The 16,938-nt window shown below is 36.8% G+C and overlaps 1 protein-coding gene across 1 annotated transcript in view; it reads left to right on the top strand.

The window, feature by feature from the left end:
- Window positions 1-2,672: 2,672 nt before the first annotated feature.
- The window catches only part of LOC306866156 (talin-1), an 84,261-nt gene continuing 69,995 nt past the window's right edge, over window positions 2,673-16,938 (top strand). The window contains exon 1 of the mRNA XM_079411217.1: window positions 2,673-2,859. The gene's annotated coding sequence lies outside the window, so the exon portion shown is untranslated. The remainder of the gene's footprint in view (window positions 2,860-16,938) is intronic.

Raw genomic sequence — 16,938 nt, 5'->3', positions numbered from 1 at the left:
CTGTGATTTGTTCACTCTCTTTAACCTGTATTTAATTGACAAAAGTATAAAGAAAAGATTTCCAATGTTTTCACTGACCAACTTAATTGTCTTTTGTACATACATTGTAACAAATCTTGATTTTGATGGCTGCAACACGCTCTAAAAATGTTGCAAAAACATATAGGCATGTTTATCAATTGTCCTTTTAAGTACAATGTTTAATTGTTTGGGAATTGAGGATACCTATTATTAAAGAACGAGACCTGGCAAGTGGACTTCCCATGAAAGATGTCATCTTGATGTAGATGTCTCTGAACAATCCCAATATATGCCTCCATGTCAATGGAGCCCTCACACGTATTCCAGTGTCGCTGATAAAAGTCCCTGGTCTGTGGAACTGAGAACTCGACGTCCATTTTTCCCAGAAACAAGCTGAACCATGGAGTCATCTGAGATGAGCTCAATGACAGGTTTTCTGAAGTATTCCTGAGCACATGTGGTTATCTTTCACACCGCAGCATGACGGTTTCTTATGCAACATTCACATCAGGTTTCCTGCCTTGCTCTTTCTCTAGATTCCCTGAATCTGTTCACAATACTATGTATGGTACTTGGTGAAAGACCATTCTTTGCTATTTAGCATTGAGAAATGTGATTTTTGATTTCTTTGACACTTCTTTCATGAAATTTGGCGTTGCTGGCAAAGACTGAGATGCTCTTTTATACCCAAACACGATTCCCTCATCTATTACCAATTCACCTGCTTACAGTGGACTGATGCAAAACAGTTATTCTATAACCTTTTCACTTTTATGTTTCCTCTGCTCCAACTTTTTCTGAGTGTGTCGCAGCCATCAGCATCAAAATGTGCAAAACACAATTAAGCCGGTCAGTGAAAACATTGGAAATCTTTTCTTTGTACTTTTGTCAGTTAAATAAAGGTTAAAGAGAATGAACAAATTACACATTCTTGACTTCACTGCATTTTACAGAATGTCCCAACTTTTGGGAATTGAGGTTGTAAATAGCAGAAGTAATTGAAAACATGATGCTTTTCAAGTCATCATGGAATTGGTGGGGGTTCCATACTTCTGCATTCAATAAATTTGAATTACCGCTTTATTTGGAAATGACTCATGTCATCCTTGAAAGGAAAGTGAAAGGAGCCCTTTAAAAGGAAGACTTGGATGTGGGAGCTGCAACATCAAGAGTGGTGGAGTTACTCCGAGTGCTTCTGTCTGCCTATAAATGCTCAGTGACAAGTGCCAAAGTAGTGCTGGAGATTTTTCAAAGAAAATAAGTTCACCTTGTGTTCCCAGCTGGTGAAAATACCCTACCAGTTTGCACAGCCGCTGAAGCAGGTGAAGTCCAGAATGAGGAGTCTTTGATATCGAGAAAGGATGATGTTTGGCATAGAAAGGGACATTCCTTTCACAAAGAAGAAGTTCCCAGCATCTTTAAACAACACAAGCTTAAAGGTGTGAGACCAAAAGGCCAGTTCACAGTTCAGCAAGCATTGAAAACAGTACACTATAAAACAAGATTCTGTTTAACAATACATTAGTGTTATTAATAATGAAAAATACTAAAGCATTTATCATCTTAGTTCATCTGAATTAAATGTTAATTTCAACACATTTTTTTTAATAAAAAGTTGTATCTGTTTGTCAGTGTTGGGAAAGTTACTTTGGAAATGTAATAAGTCACTGATTACAAGTTAGTTACCCTGTTTAAAATGTAATAAGTAGTGTAACTATTTCAGTTACTTTTTTAAAGTAATGTAACTGATTACATTTGATTTTGATTTTCATTACTTTTCGTAATTTCTAGTGTATGTTTTCAACGGTTAATCATTTTGAAATGCTGATTACTGTCAAAATCCTCCATCACTTGAATTAAGATTAGAACATTTTAATTTTATAGCACAATCACCACAAAATCAGACTTTAGCAGCTTTTTTTTACTTTGAGATGTTGTGAGGTTAAATACAGATTTAACAAGATATAGTTAATAGGTAGGTTGAAATCAAATGTTTGCATAGTTATGGCATCTAACAATGCCTTGGAAAACAACAGTTAATCTTAAACCATATTCATATTCCTAAAACATTGGTGTCTCATATTTCAGAGCAGTCAATGCAATTTGGGAAGGAAATCCATATAATCTCCATGTGTGTGAAAATATTCAGATGCAACACCCTTTTTAATTGTTAACTTGTTCATAAATAACTGTAATTTAATTGCACATTTTTCACATTAACTGTAACAGATTACAGTTACATTTATTTTGTAATTAAATCACGTAATTCTGTTATATGTATCTGTTACTCTCCAACACTGCTGTTAGTGTTATTTAAGAGATCTGGTCTAACAAGAACAGTACTGAGAAGTTATATATTCAACACAAGATGGTGCTATAATCATGATGCATGTTCCGCTCCCAACATTTAAAGCTAAATTAATAAAGTAAAACATAAAATAATGCGGAGTCTCTAACTCTTTAAGCCTCTAAATAATTCAAACCTGTCGAAAAGTATATTTTAATGTCCTAACATAAACTAAAAAGTGTAAACCGTTTCCTACATTCTTATATAGTGTAGTTTTCCGACCGTAGTAAAGTAATTACAAGGTAATTACTAATTACTAAATGCGAGTAAATAATTTGAGCGAGTCTCAGCGGTGCGTGCGCGTGCGTGCGTGCGTGCGCGCTCCCTGCAGGGTGGAGTTTAACACAGCGCCTCAAAGCAACGGTGCAGAAATCACTTCTGTTCTGACATTACATACCAGCATTTACTCAAACTTTCTGCTGGGGGACAGGGATTGATAATATACTGGTTATTGTCCGAGGGTGGACAACTAGTGATCAAAGAAAGCTGAGGTAAGAACTAAAAACTAATTCGACACACTTGAGCTAAAGCTGCTAAACTTTTTCAAGGGTGGGAAGTTTTTCTTATCTTAAAAACTCAACAAAACGACATTGAATCTGTGTTAATAGGAGGTTTGGGATTTCAAGAAAACGCCCTGGTTTGGCGATTAAGCTGTGAATAAGGCTTTAGAGGAGATTTGAGCTCATAAAAGTTCACTTTTTTTCCTCCTCAGGCAAATATGCCGCACAGTTTATAACGGAAGAAACGGCGTTTAACGGTTAAACGCGCTTTTAAAGTAGTACATTTTAAAAACATGTTTGTCAGTTGTTCTCATCATAAAGTGGTTTATTATGATGGCCTACAGCTTTGTAAACTCTGAAGTGTAGCAGTCACACGTTACGGAAGCAATGAAGTCTTGAGATACTGTAACTGTAAAAACCTGAGGCCTAAAGCGACTGGTATTAATGCAGATGGATGTTATTCCTGTCATGGTTTTGCTGTGAATCATGCAGAAACACACAGACGGTCCTAATATGTCGAAACGGATGTCAGATTATTCCATATGTTTATATATTCACTGCGAAGTTGAGACAGTTCACAAGTGTGGCTTGTAGAAATATGTTGGCAAAGAATGTGTCTGTGTTGGTTTGAATCATTTGGCTTTTCTTTTGCAATGTGTTTGAAGTACAGAGTGCTTTGACAGAGGAATATGCGCCCTCAGGGCTGACATAACTGAGCTCAGATCGGGTGTGGTGAGAGACGTGAAACTTGCAGGAAGAAACCGTTGCATGACATTATTGAAGCTGTTATTCATTTAATCCAGGGTTGAACCTAACTGTCCTCCTCTATTCAGAGATGTTGCACTGGTTTCTGTGAGCTGTTGTGGCTTCTGCTCTGAGCAGCAGTGTGTTGCTGCTTGAAAAAGCATTCAGTTCAAGAGGCTCTTATCTGGACATCCCATTCATTTCTGAAGTAGTAAACGGGTTAAAGGATCCCACACCATGCTAAACACTGTTTTAACACTGTAATGCATCGCATATGTAATAATAGTGAGAAAATATGTCATATAAAAGTTTACTGAACCTTTAGACAAAATATACAAAAAGTGTGAATGTGTTTTATGTCATATTTGATACATCAGGCTTCCATGTAGGTTGATGTAGAGAAAATATGAAGCTTAAAAAGCACATAATTTTAATTCAGAGCAAAAAGTATAAGAAGTTCTGATAGCTTGTAATGTGAATCAATAAGATCTTTATGATTGCTTACATAAAATACATAGGAGTATCAGTTGCCAGCCACTCTCCCAATAATATTAGAGTATTATTAATAAAAAATATATATATTTTAATGCTTAGTTTTATGATCAATGCTCTGCAGTTTTATTTGTCAGGGCTTAAACATATGATGCAGTGCAATGCGGTGATGTTTGAGAGATCAACAAATGAACATTCCTCAAAATGTCTGATGATCATTCATGTTTAACATAAATGTGCATCTTGAAATATTAATAACAATATAAAAGTTGTCCTTACATTTACTTTAAAAATCATTAAAGATTTCACAAAAAAGACGTTACGAGACCTAAAGGCATAAATTATACCAAATATTGTACTTCTTATTTGCTCAAAAATTATAAGGTTACTTTTTTATTCAACAGTAATTTGCTGAAGAAATTAAAAACATTTTTTTATCATGTTGTTAAGTTAGACACCTTAGAAATAAATATATCAAATACGATACAGTATGTTTTTTATGGTTAACAATATCATGTTATGACACATCAAAAATGTCATGGTGTTTCTCATGGTTTTCTGGAGAAGATGTCTGCCCATATGTTTCCTGGTGTTGTCCTCAAGAAATCCCAAGACATGTCTGTAGTGTTCTTCTTTATTAAAAGCGAGGACACACACACACACACACACACACACACACACGAGTCCAGTGCAGTGTGAATGATGCTGCAGATAGGCTCAATGCGGCCAGCAGCGTGTTTCTCTGCTCACACTCCAGTGCGTAACAAGCCTGCCATTGAAGGGACACTGGGCAGAATTGTGGTGGGCTTCAGAGACATGAAGGGCCCCTTTGTGTTCAGGGGTCTGAGAGGGTGTAGAGACGGAGCGGATGATGACCTGTTCATCCAGCTAACTCAGTCCTTCATGTCAAGCAAGCACATCTGATCTTCTCTTCACCATATATGTGGATCAGTCAATGTTTATATGTGAATAAAAGCCTTAATGAAATCTGTTCATTACATAAAATGATCATGACTCTTCAGAAGAAGCATTTGGATTACTTGGATCATTAGGAAATGTTTGTGGTGTCGAAGTTTTGGTGGAATTGATCTTTCATTGGAGGGACAGAAATCACAAGGTTTCATTAAAATATCTTCATTTGTGTTTTAAAGATGAACAAAAGTCTTTTTAGTTGAACTTATGGTCTTTCCTGCCACCATCACTGTTGCACACTCAGACTTGCCGTGTTGTGTCATTGCATTGATGTCTTGATGTCAAGCGTTTAAATGCACCATATTTGGAAGGAAATGAATGCAATGAGAGAAAAGCACATTTCAGTCTGTTCAGCAAGCAAAGACTTTCAGAGTATTTTTATTATACTTCTTTAACAATCATTTTTTTTGTCATTTTGAAGCGTTGTTTCACTTCCAGTATATACAAATGAGTCGTCAATACATTCTTTAAAATTTCTCCTTTTGTATTTCATGGAACAAAAAAAAGTGGTGCCAGTTTGGGACAGCAGTGTGAGTAATGGATGACATGATTTTCATATTTGGATGAAGTATCCTTTAACCAGGATAGTTCATGGTTAAAGGATAGTCGGTTTGGTTTGTGCTGCTTTGTCCTTAAGAAAATCAAAGATAAACCCTGTAGTAATTAATGTGGCTTAAGAAGTGAAAGAGTTGAATTGTATAAATGTCTTGGTGGTGGTGCTGAATTCTTCTGAAGGAAGAAGGAACAGGATGTGCTCTGTCACTTCCCGGGGGAAGAGCTGCGCTATAACGCTCAGATCAACACACACAATAGGAGCTTTTACTGCTGGGACAAAATGACAATTCTGCATTAAATGTGGAGCATGTGTTTATAGATTTATATTCAAGTGCTTTTAACAGATTTGATCTGTCAGTCAGATGTTTAATGTCTGCTAATCGTCAATGAAATCCATAGCACTCGTTTATGATTCCCGCAGTATGTCGGTTTGAATAGGGGACAGGTGTTAGATTTATGTCTCGGCGTGCGCGTGGTGGCCTACACTCGCTCCCGTTTAGGAGATCTGCACTGCTGGTTTGTTTCTCTTGCCAATATTTGGAAGCAGCCATATTTGGTCAGAGTAACTTGGTCTGTTATTCCAGTGGCAAGGGAAATCTTTGGAGGCCAATTCTATTGCCTCAGCCTCTAAAATAGTGACAGTGTATTCAGTCCATTACAGGAAACTATGATGTCTTATAATATCAATTAACCCCATTTGACAGGACCGTGAACAATCGGCTGGAACACACATACTATCTAATCTACTCGTGCGTAGAGTTTTAATAGGCAACTTACCTCATAACATCACAACTGGATCTGAATAATTATTCATCAACATTATTGATGCTGAAGTGTTTTTTTGTTGTTGAATAAATGTAAAATGTTTATAGTGTACATTTAGATTAGTGAATGTTTGTTCCTCCTCTTTATCAGCTAACATTTTGTCTGTGCTGTTGTTTTTCTTTATTATCATTTGTTATTATCATAGCCTACATAGTTATAGTCACTATTTGTTTTCGTTGCCTTCAAATTGCACATTGTTTGGGAAAGATGTGGAATAACAGTTTAGTGAATTATGGATTAAAATTTATTTATTTTGAAACTAAACTTATTATTTTTAATAAAATAACCATTAGATTAATCAATTATCAAAATAATAATTAGTTTCAGTCCTAAACAAACAGTATGTCCAACCTAATAGCCTAATACAACCTCTTTTTAACTGAGGAAAAAGGCTGAATTAATTGTCAATTTGTCATTGTAATAATGATTAGATCAGTCGACTCTCAAAATACGTAATTGTTCATTGCAGTCATGCTTGAAGAAACGACTCAAAAGATCCACGACCTGCTATATCTGGAGTTCGTGACACACTGCATGGATGGATGTTGATGATGCTGCAGTGGCTGCTGGAGATGTTCTCATGTGTTGGTAGACTGCTTTCCACAAAGTGGCATTAACAGTGTACAGAGCAGCGTTGAGTGTCTGGATCAGGAGAGGTGTGAGATATTTGGGATGACCAAACATGTCACGATTGCAGTGTGAGCACAGGATTATTAAAGTGTGAGTGGAGAAACTGTTAAGTTTGGAGGGGAAAATGTTCTGTTCAAAAAGTGCTTGCACCAATACAACATATATTGCGCATTACTTTTTATCAATACATTTTGTTATTGAATTATAAGTAGAGCATTGTATTTTCACTAATCTTGTTGAATAGTTTTCTGGTATTCGTTTGGTATGAAATGCAATGCATCTTAAAAGGCATGTCCTCATAAACCACCTATGTAGACATCTTACTAAGCTTTTGAAATGGAGCCTTTATGCGCACATGTAAATGTGTGATATAGAGACTTTCATATCTGCTCCGGTAATATTAGCTAGAAGCTGTGACATAACGTTTGGCTCTCAGTGTTAGGAGAGGAGCTCTGTGCTGTAGCAGATGGTTTTTGTGTGTTAGGGAGAGTCAACAGCTGCGTTTCTTAGATAGCCGCATAGAAGTCGGAAGAGTGACTGAAGACTTCCTGTTTGTGTGGGAAAGTGACCAGAGGAATGTGGTTTCATATCACTGGGCATATCTTACCATGATCCATGAGATGTCACCTCACTACAGACACATCTGAGGATACAGATCAGTACAAGCTCTAGTTTCAGTAGAGATTTGGAGTCCAGTTCTAAACTCCATGATATTCCTGACTTGCATTGTTTTTGATTGAAAGGCAAATTGCAGTATGTTTTGTGTATTGTTTATTTTTTTAAAGGCAGTTTCTTCACTTTGGTCATTGGTTTGTGTATTTTTAAAGTGAAAGTAGCACTATATTGTTCTGATATAATGTGTAAGCCACCGTTATTGGGATGATGGCCAAATGTTTCCTCCAAACAAAAGACGGACGGCGTTCAAATGTTTTATCCACAAGAGATCGTATTTCCTGTGCTATTCTATTTACAGTTCTAAAGTTTGTTCACATTAAGCATATTAAGCTTATATCAAGGCAGGGCTCGCAAAATTTCAAAATACCTGGTAGCCCTTCGGGCAGGTACTCTTCAGATTTTGGTAGCCCGAAAATTAATTTAACTAGCCCAGATAAAATAAAGACCATAAATGTCAATCAAAAACATTTTCAATACACAAATATCAACGAATATCAAGGAAAGAGTTTTATTTTACTATTTACAAGGTATCTGCAGAATTCTTAAAAATCTAAGGCAATTTGAAAAATTATTTCTTATATCATTTAACGTATTTAATGCTGTCTAAGGCCTTAAAAATTTAAGGACCCGTGGGAGCAATGTTCCCTCTAATTTTTTTTCTTGCTGAGCAAAACTTTTCTCTATTGGGCGGACATTTCGGTCACCTGAGCAAAAGCATTCTTTATACCAGACCTGTACAGCATGCACACAAGAAAGTGTGTAACTTTTAACATTAATGTGCTATTTATATTTGATTTGACCCTTGATGTAACTAAATGATGCAGATTTTAGGTTACCTGAGAAAACATGTTTACTGAACAATACACTGCAGTTCAACAGTTTGGATCAATAAAGTTTCTTATGCTCATCAAGGCTGTATCTATTTGATAAAAAATACTGAATATTATTTCACTAAATAATATTGTGAAATATTATTGCAATTTTAAATAAATGTTTTCTATTTTAATATACTTTAAAATGTAATTAATTCCTGTGAAGCAAAGCAGTATTTTCAGTGTCACATGATCCTTTAGAAGTCATTCTAATATGCTGATTTTTAATCAATGTTGGAAACAGTTGTACTGCTTTTTTAGTTTATTTTATTTTTTATATGCTGTATTTTTGGGGACCAGTGGTATTTAAAAAAAATAAAAAGTTAAAAAGAACAGTGTTTAGTGCTTTCTTTCATTTTTAAAGATACTTAAAGGAATACTTAAAAGGAAGTTCAACTTTATTCAGCAAGGATATGTTAAATAGATACAATTGATAGTAAAGACTTGTTAGAAAATATTTCTATTTTGAATAAATGCTGTTCTTTTAAACTTTTTATTAATCAAAGATATATAGCCGTAACATAATATATTATCAAAACAAACTATTTAAATTGATAGAATAGAATAGAATACAAACTGAAGCAAAACTTGAGCTGAGATCTGTAAGTTAAATATAAAAAAACGTGAACATATGAATTCTTCTATATCTGTCTAAACATGGTTATGAAGTACAGTTTGTACAATACACTTGTGTGTGACTGTACAGGTTTCAGAGTTTTGTTACCGTTCTTTGCCCATCCTCCGCTATTTCCAGCACTTAATCAAGCCACTCTTCTTTAATACATGAGGACGTTTTATTTCACATGTCTCTCGTGTTGAGCGCACCGCAACCATTGAAGTATTCAGTTTCTACAGCGACTCATTTGGTGCACATCGTTCTCTTTCTATGAAACCTATAAACCGCATTCACCGGTTCTAACTCTGTCATGACATCAGCTCTATAGAGGTTTGCCCGAGCATTGCTATTCTTTCTCTTTTACTCTCTATTTTTTGTGTGTGCATGGCACATTATTTCTTCTGCGAGGCCGCGGCGGAAGAAGAGCGTGGTCGCGCGCGCTAGGGCTGGGCGATAAAACGATAACGATATGTATCGCGATAGACACGTGAACGATATCAATAAAAAATGTGTTCGATAAAACGTTCGATATTTTTTATTCTTCGTCGGAAGAAAACAAAGGTTGCGAAGCAAGTTTGGTTGCATTAACAAAGGCACTTGCTCTCTGGTAACCTTAGCAACGTAGGGAGTGACACGCTAACAGCCAATCATGTAACAGTATCAAGTTTGGTTGCGCCATATCGTTGTCTCGTGTCTAAGTGCGCACGCGCGGCTGAGAGTGCACGTCTGCAGCCAGACCCTCACCCTATTGGCTGGTCTGCTGGATTCCTCTTCATAAGCAGAAAATGAGTGCCGCAGCGAGCGAGGAAATTATAAATAAAAGAGAAAGTCAGCTCGCCAGTATGGAAGTTTTTTGGATATTATAAGTCTGACCGTAGTCAGACCAAATGTCGTCTGCAAATTATGCAAGACCGTCGTCCCCGCCAAGACTGGTAATACCACGAACTTGATGTACCACCTTAAAAGCAATATCAATAATTATCGATATCGACCGATATGAAACACTGATATCGTGATACAGTTTTCAGCCATATCGCCCAGCCCTAGCGCGCGCACTCAGCTTAGAGGGAACATTGTGTGGGAGCCCTGTATTTAAGGTAGCCCGTCAGGCAGGACAGTGATACATTTTGGTAGCCCGACTGGAAAACACAATAGCCCCAGGACGTCGGGCTAGCGAGTTTGCGAGCCCTGCAAGGTGACAAGCTGACCAAACACACACCTGCCTGTTGGGATGCACCGAAATGAAAATTCTTGGCCGAAACTTGGCTGAAGGCCGAATACCGAACACGTTTTTTTCCCCCGTGTATTTTGCCAATTTTTGTTTACCATTGCATAAATTAAATAGCTAAAATGTGCTTTATGCGGTTAGCTTTCCAAAAAAAAATCAATTACAAAACAACAATTTAAAAATATGTACTTAACAACACTGAACATTTTTTAACATTTCTAGCAGATATTATACCAACAAATCACAATTTAACTTAAAATGCATGTTAAATATTATTAATAATAATAAGTAAAATAATATTTTTTGTCCATTTTTGAGACCCCCTTCTTGAATCAGGCATGTATTGTTACTGTACAAATAAATGCAGCCTCGCTGAGCAGAAGAGACTTCTTTTAAAACATTAGAATTAGGGCTGGGTATCGATTCAGATGTAAATATTATTTTCATTATTATTGTCTTATTTTATTTTATAGAACAACAGTAAAATTACAATACTATCATTTATGAATGTTGATAGAGTTATTGCTTTTTCTCAGCTTTTATTTTGGCAGAAACCCACAGGAAGACCTCAGTGCCTTTTTTTTGTCGACAATAGCAGATTTATTGATGTTTGTTGCACATATCGCATTATCACATGCCTTTAAAAACAATTCATAAAAATGTGACTGAGCAACTGATGAGTAACAGTGTTTTAGCGCAGATTTTCCTCACAATTTGGACTTTGAACCCTGGCGCCGCGAGCTCGAGCAGCGCTGTTTGAATAAGTGTGTGTATTAGAAAACATAATGTTCTGCAGTTTATTTACTAATCGTTTCAGGCCATTTCGTGATTTCAATCATCATAAAGTAACCAGCAACAACCACCCTGTCCTTTTCTCATCGGAGACATGAGATGCAGCGCTAAGCGGTCTCTCGCTGTCGGTGCTTTGTCCTTGTTATGATAACATTTATAACATTTAAAAATCTTAATTATTATTAATCTTTGTTTTGACCAGTCTTATTCCTATTATAGTAATCGATAAAACAACATCATTATCCAGTTTAAAATATTTTATAACATGACACCCATATCTGTTACTTGCCTAAAAAGACCAGTTTCCCCTGGAAATGGCTCACCTTCTGCCTATGAAACTAAGATAACAATTAAAACACATTTTGTAATCTGCTGTCTGTTTTCCCAAGTCCAGGTTATTGTAGCACTAAACGTACACTATACCTTAGCAGTAACATTTGAACACACATTAGTCACACATCAGAGCGGATACGCCTCTCATCATTTGTAAATGCCAGATCTTTTATGCAAGATATCATCATCAGATGGTGTTTACACTAAATATGATTATACCAGGATCAGTTTACACACACACACACACACACGTCTACTTAGGTTATTTTGTGTGTTCACATTTTGGGCCTATTTTCGGTGGCCAGTGTTTCAGTGTATGCTTACTTTTAAAGTGTAAGAGGAAGAGGAACAGAAATCCTCAGTATTTGCGCTCACATTTGTCAAATCCAGGCTAAAGTCTCAATCTAATTATGAGATAACAAGCATCAGAGTTTAATTAAATTCACTATGATTTCAATCTGGTTTGAGACATGGCTTTACTCCGTAATAAAGATATCAGTTGATACATTTTCACAGAATGTTCTTTACCTTATGAAGGATGATTTTATATAGAAAACAGTAAATCACCAAAAAAAAAGACTTTCGCTGGGTTTTCAGACAGGGCCACGTGTTGAGGCTTTTTGAAGTCTGACTGGCTTTTATCATGGTGCTGATATGGCTGTGTGGTGCTGATCTGGCTTTAGAGGAAGCTATTCTCTGCTAATGTGTGCAGTAAGATTAAAGCGGCTGGATTTGTCCTGCAGATTACATGCCAGCAGATGTTCAGCATTCCTGCAGAAGTCATCAGATGTTCAGACCTCACACACTGCTGTGGGAATTCACAGTTTGATGGCACTGCGGTGGCTTAAGGCCGTCACACTGACCATCGGCCAATATCAGGCCATCGTCGAGAGCCTGTTGACCTAGTTGTCGGCCTGTATATCCGCAGTCCCAGCTCTTCCGTTTTTTGAATGACAAACACAGACTGTTGGCATCTGCTGGTATGGAGAGTTATTTCCTCTCACGCAGAAGCAGAAAGGACGTGCTAGTTGGCTATTGGCTGTAGTCTCTGTGGTATATTTAAATGCATCCTTTTGGCTCAGATGCATCAGTTTCTTTGCCCCTAGGTTTTGATGTCAGTTTGGTGTGGCACAGTGCCCTCCACTGATAATTTATAATTTTTTAAGTAAAAAAAAAAAGAATTGCATTTAAATGAGACTTGTCATAGCACTTACATATCATTGATCTTTTGTTGGTTTTGATTGCTTCTATTGTCCTCATTTGTAAGTCGCTTTGGATAAAAGCGTCTGCTAAATGTAAGTGTAATGTAAATACTGAGCTGCATGCATGGTGTGCTTTACAGTTATTTCATGGAAACTAGTACGGAAATCAATACCATGGAAGTCAGTGGCTGCTGTCAATTGTTTGGAACTCAACTTTTTTGAATAATTCAGAAGACTTCAAGGATGTATTGTTTCAAATGTAGAATAAATCAAATCTGCAACACAGGGCTTGTGTGCTGTGTAAATGCATGCTGATTTTCCACATGACTTGACTGGGTGTGTGTGTGTGACCGCTGTGTGACGCTCACACAGCATACTTCATGCCTAACAGCCCATCAGACTCTGCCCCACATACATGCTGGTAATACATACAAAGTTATCATGACAGCTGACTCCATCCTGTAGTAAACCGACATGTCACTCAGATCCGAGACGCTGCAGCCTGCCAGCAAAGATAGAAAGGGTGTCATGGACACACTGAACTCTACATGGTTAAAGCGTTGTTTTAAAGTCTTTGGATGCAGGAATTGAGTCGGCCGTGCATGTTAACAGCGCTCACATAGAGCTGTTTTCACAGAGCATTGCTGACAGATCGCACCTCGCATGTGTTTTGTGAAGCACACATTGAGAGAACATTCCAGTTACATGAAGAAATCCAGTCAAGTCAATTTTATTTGTACAGCAGGGCGATTCCACAGTTTAGGCCTAACTGCAAGGACAATAGCCTGCAAAATCAATCAAAGTCATGTACTACCGAAAGAGATGAGTTTTCAGTTGTTGCTTGAAGATTGTATCACAACCCCTGTATCGTTATACGTAATGTATCGCCAGATTCTTGCCAATACACAGCCCTACTTCACAGCAAGTCATGACTATGTAATTGTCTTTATAATTCTTAAAAATAAATTACTAACTTCAATTAGCTGGTGCTATATGCACATACTTATAATCACATAAAATGCTAATAACAAATCTCAAATTGATTATTCTGTCTTCAAATGTAAACTTTCTAAACTAAACTGCTAAATGTGGACTATGAGGCATTACTATATTCTGAACATTAATATTATAAATTTCTGAGAAGTTGCTTTGAAGCAATGTGCATTGTGAATTGAAATTGACTTGATATAATGTAAAGCGGTCTTGTCCGCTGATAGCCACACAATTGTGTCTGCTGCAGAATAAATTGCATATATATTCATATGTGTGTCTGTGTCATCAACACATATGTCCATGAGCAGACCACAGTGAGAACAATCTCTGACCTTCCTCAAGCTCTTTCCGTTCTCTGCACTTGCTCAATTACAGTTCTGGACCTGCGGGAAGCATGTGTGTGTGTGTGTATGGCTGGCTGAGAGGTCTTGTTCACTAAGGCAGTCAGACAGATTGAATTACGGGAGCTCTGACTCTGATCATGATCTGGTGCCTGCATTGTCTGCTGTGACATCAAAGGACTGAGATTTCTGATGTGTTTGTGAGGTCTGGGATTTAGTTTGTTGAACCACATTGCCGCATCAGCAGTAACTTGGAGTAGTTTAGCGAAACCAAAAGTATGTCTCAGTAGTAACATACCACAAAACCCACTTATGCATTCTGGAGCGTGAGAAATATCACATCACAACGGCTGTATGAATGTGTTTTACACTAGTGCTGCACATCACTAGTGTGATCAGAAATGTAACCCCAATGATGATGCACATTATGCTGGTCACCATTATATTTGGCATCAGCCTGATATTGGAAGCAGACGGTAAACTCTCTTTCAATACCAGTCCTTTTCTACTGTACAGTATATGTTATAATATTCAGTTGCCCTTGATAACATAAAAATCATCAGTTGTTGTATGGCCCAGACTTTCTGTTTTGATGTTTTCCTGTTAGCGTGTTCTGTATATTTTGATGTGCTTCATTTTGTCAGATAGAGGAGTGTGATATGCATCCTCTGTGACAATAGCATAATTATTCACTGTGTTCATTTACTGTGTTTTTACTCCGGTGTTTGCAGTGTCTCAGAACAGCTCGATTTGCAGTAAATGTTGCTTCACGCAAACTCCATGTCTGCATTAATGTTGGAACAACCATCTGGGAAATCTATGAAATCTGTTTGTTTTTCCCAAATTCAGTTTTTTATTATTAATTAATTAATTAATTAATTAATTTTTGTTATTTTCTGTTTAACTTTTTCTGGATTCCAATTTTTTTCTGTAGTAATTTTTCTGGCCTCCATTTAATGGGTAAATTTAATTTTAGTAATCATAAAACATGTCTAATTAATTTAAGTCAAAACGTATACAATTTAAAAATAATTTATTAAAATATAATAAAATATAGTATTAATAATAATAATAATTACTTTTGTAATATTTCACTGTAATATAAAAAATGGATTGAGCATAATAATTTCATAAATAATATTATTATTATTATTATTAATTTATTTTTTCTTATTGTGTAGTGATATTTACAATCACAAATTTCAATCACAGTGTTTATCCCAAAAAAAATAAATAAATTGCAATTTGTTTTTTTTCTCCATAACGTGTAGCCCTATTATAAGATTTTTAAATTAGACTCTCCGCGATCAGTGTGTGCTGCGTTACTGAAGGGATTTTGTGAGAACTTGACGTGAGTTTGTGTAATTAAAATGAATGGTAGAACTAGATGTTGATTAGGAGATTAGTTATGGCTCTTAATATCAGATATGAGTGTTTATTTAAACTGTTGCCGGCTTTGCTTCTCAGTAGCGGAAGTGAAGTTGTAATTGCAGCTAAGGTCAGGAACTTCCTCATCTGGGCCTGTCTAAACTGGGAGGGTTCTCTGACCTGCGCTAGAACTATATAAGTTGTCTGAATTTGGTTGAACTATAGAAATAGACATCTTGTAAATGTCCTTTACTCTGTTACCTCTGAGTTATGAAGATATGTATAGATTGATAAGTCCATACATTTGTTTTCTTTACGTAAGTATCTGAGCTGGACTCATCCACGTTTACTTGTGATTTGTATTCGCTGCTTTTCCATGAGCTAAACAGTCCCTCCCTTCCTGAGCTCAGCTGTAATTGCACAGGATGTGTGTGTGTGAGCACATGCTCCTCTGCGCCTGCAGATAGCCGAAATTCCCTTTTATGGCAGTGAAGAGCCTTTCAAACAGGAAATGACATCACTGCATGCTGGGCTAGAGCGGGAGCTGCTACTACTGCACTGCATTCTATACCAAGAGACGCCACACGCTGGGCTCCAGAGCAGATGGGGATCGATTCCAGTGAGATCTGTGCTTGGAATGGAAACTGGTGAAGAATGAGCCGCGCTGTGGTCAGATCGAGCGTGGGACGAGTTTGTCGTTCTTCAGGAGCATTTGTGTGTGTTTTGTCTGAGGGACACACGGCTCTGCTGATGTCTGGGGGCCGTTACTCACACGAGTCAACAGACAGACGGTCAGATTCACAGCCGCTCATGAGTGTTGGGTGCATTTAGGAAATGAGCTGTTGATAGTATTCATCACCACAGAAACATCGCAGCATGACTCTAGTTCTCCAGTGCCACTAATTGTGTTAAACATTCAATGAAAGGGGTGATAAAGTCAGCATGACAAAACCTCCACTACTTCTGTAATGTGACTAATTTTCGAGGGGAACAGGATGTTAAATAAAAAAATTAAAAAACAATGCAGAGTTGCACTTCTAACCACAGTACGTAATTCAAGTTGTTGGAATCTGTTAAGTTAAGGAACAATAAAATTACGAAAGATAATAAATCAAATATTGACTGATAAACATATGGTCAGTAATGATTAAATACACACAGCTGTTCATGTAATGAACAACAATCTCTGTAGTATGTTTCCTCATAGGTCTACAGTAAGTATCATGATGTTTTTTGTGTGTTTCTTTTTTCATATTTTTGCAGCTTATATATAATATCAAATAGGCCACAATAGGGGCACTTTAATTTTGCTGATTGTAGTGAAGACCTTTGAGTTTCTATGTGTGTTGATGCTAGAGTATGTGTAGTAGATAAAACTGCTGCTTATTTACACCCAGAAAAAATTTTAATAGCAGTCATTGTGCATTTTAAT

The sequence above is a fragment of the Barbus barbus genome, assembly GCF_936440315.1.
Source record: "Barbus barbus genome assembly, chromosome: 47".
NCBI classification, from domain to species: domain Eukaryota; kingdom Metazoa; phylum Chordata; class Actinopteri; order Cypriniformes; family Cyprinidae; genus Barbus; species Barbus barbus.
The sequence above is the reverse complement of the archived record's forward strand: the minus strand, read 5'-3'. Positions and strand labels throughout refer to the sequence as shown.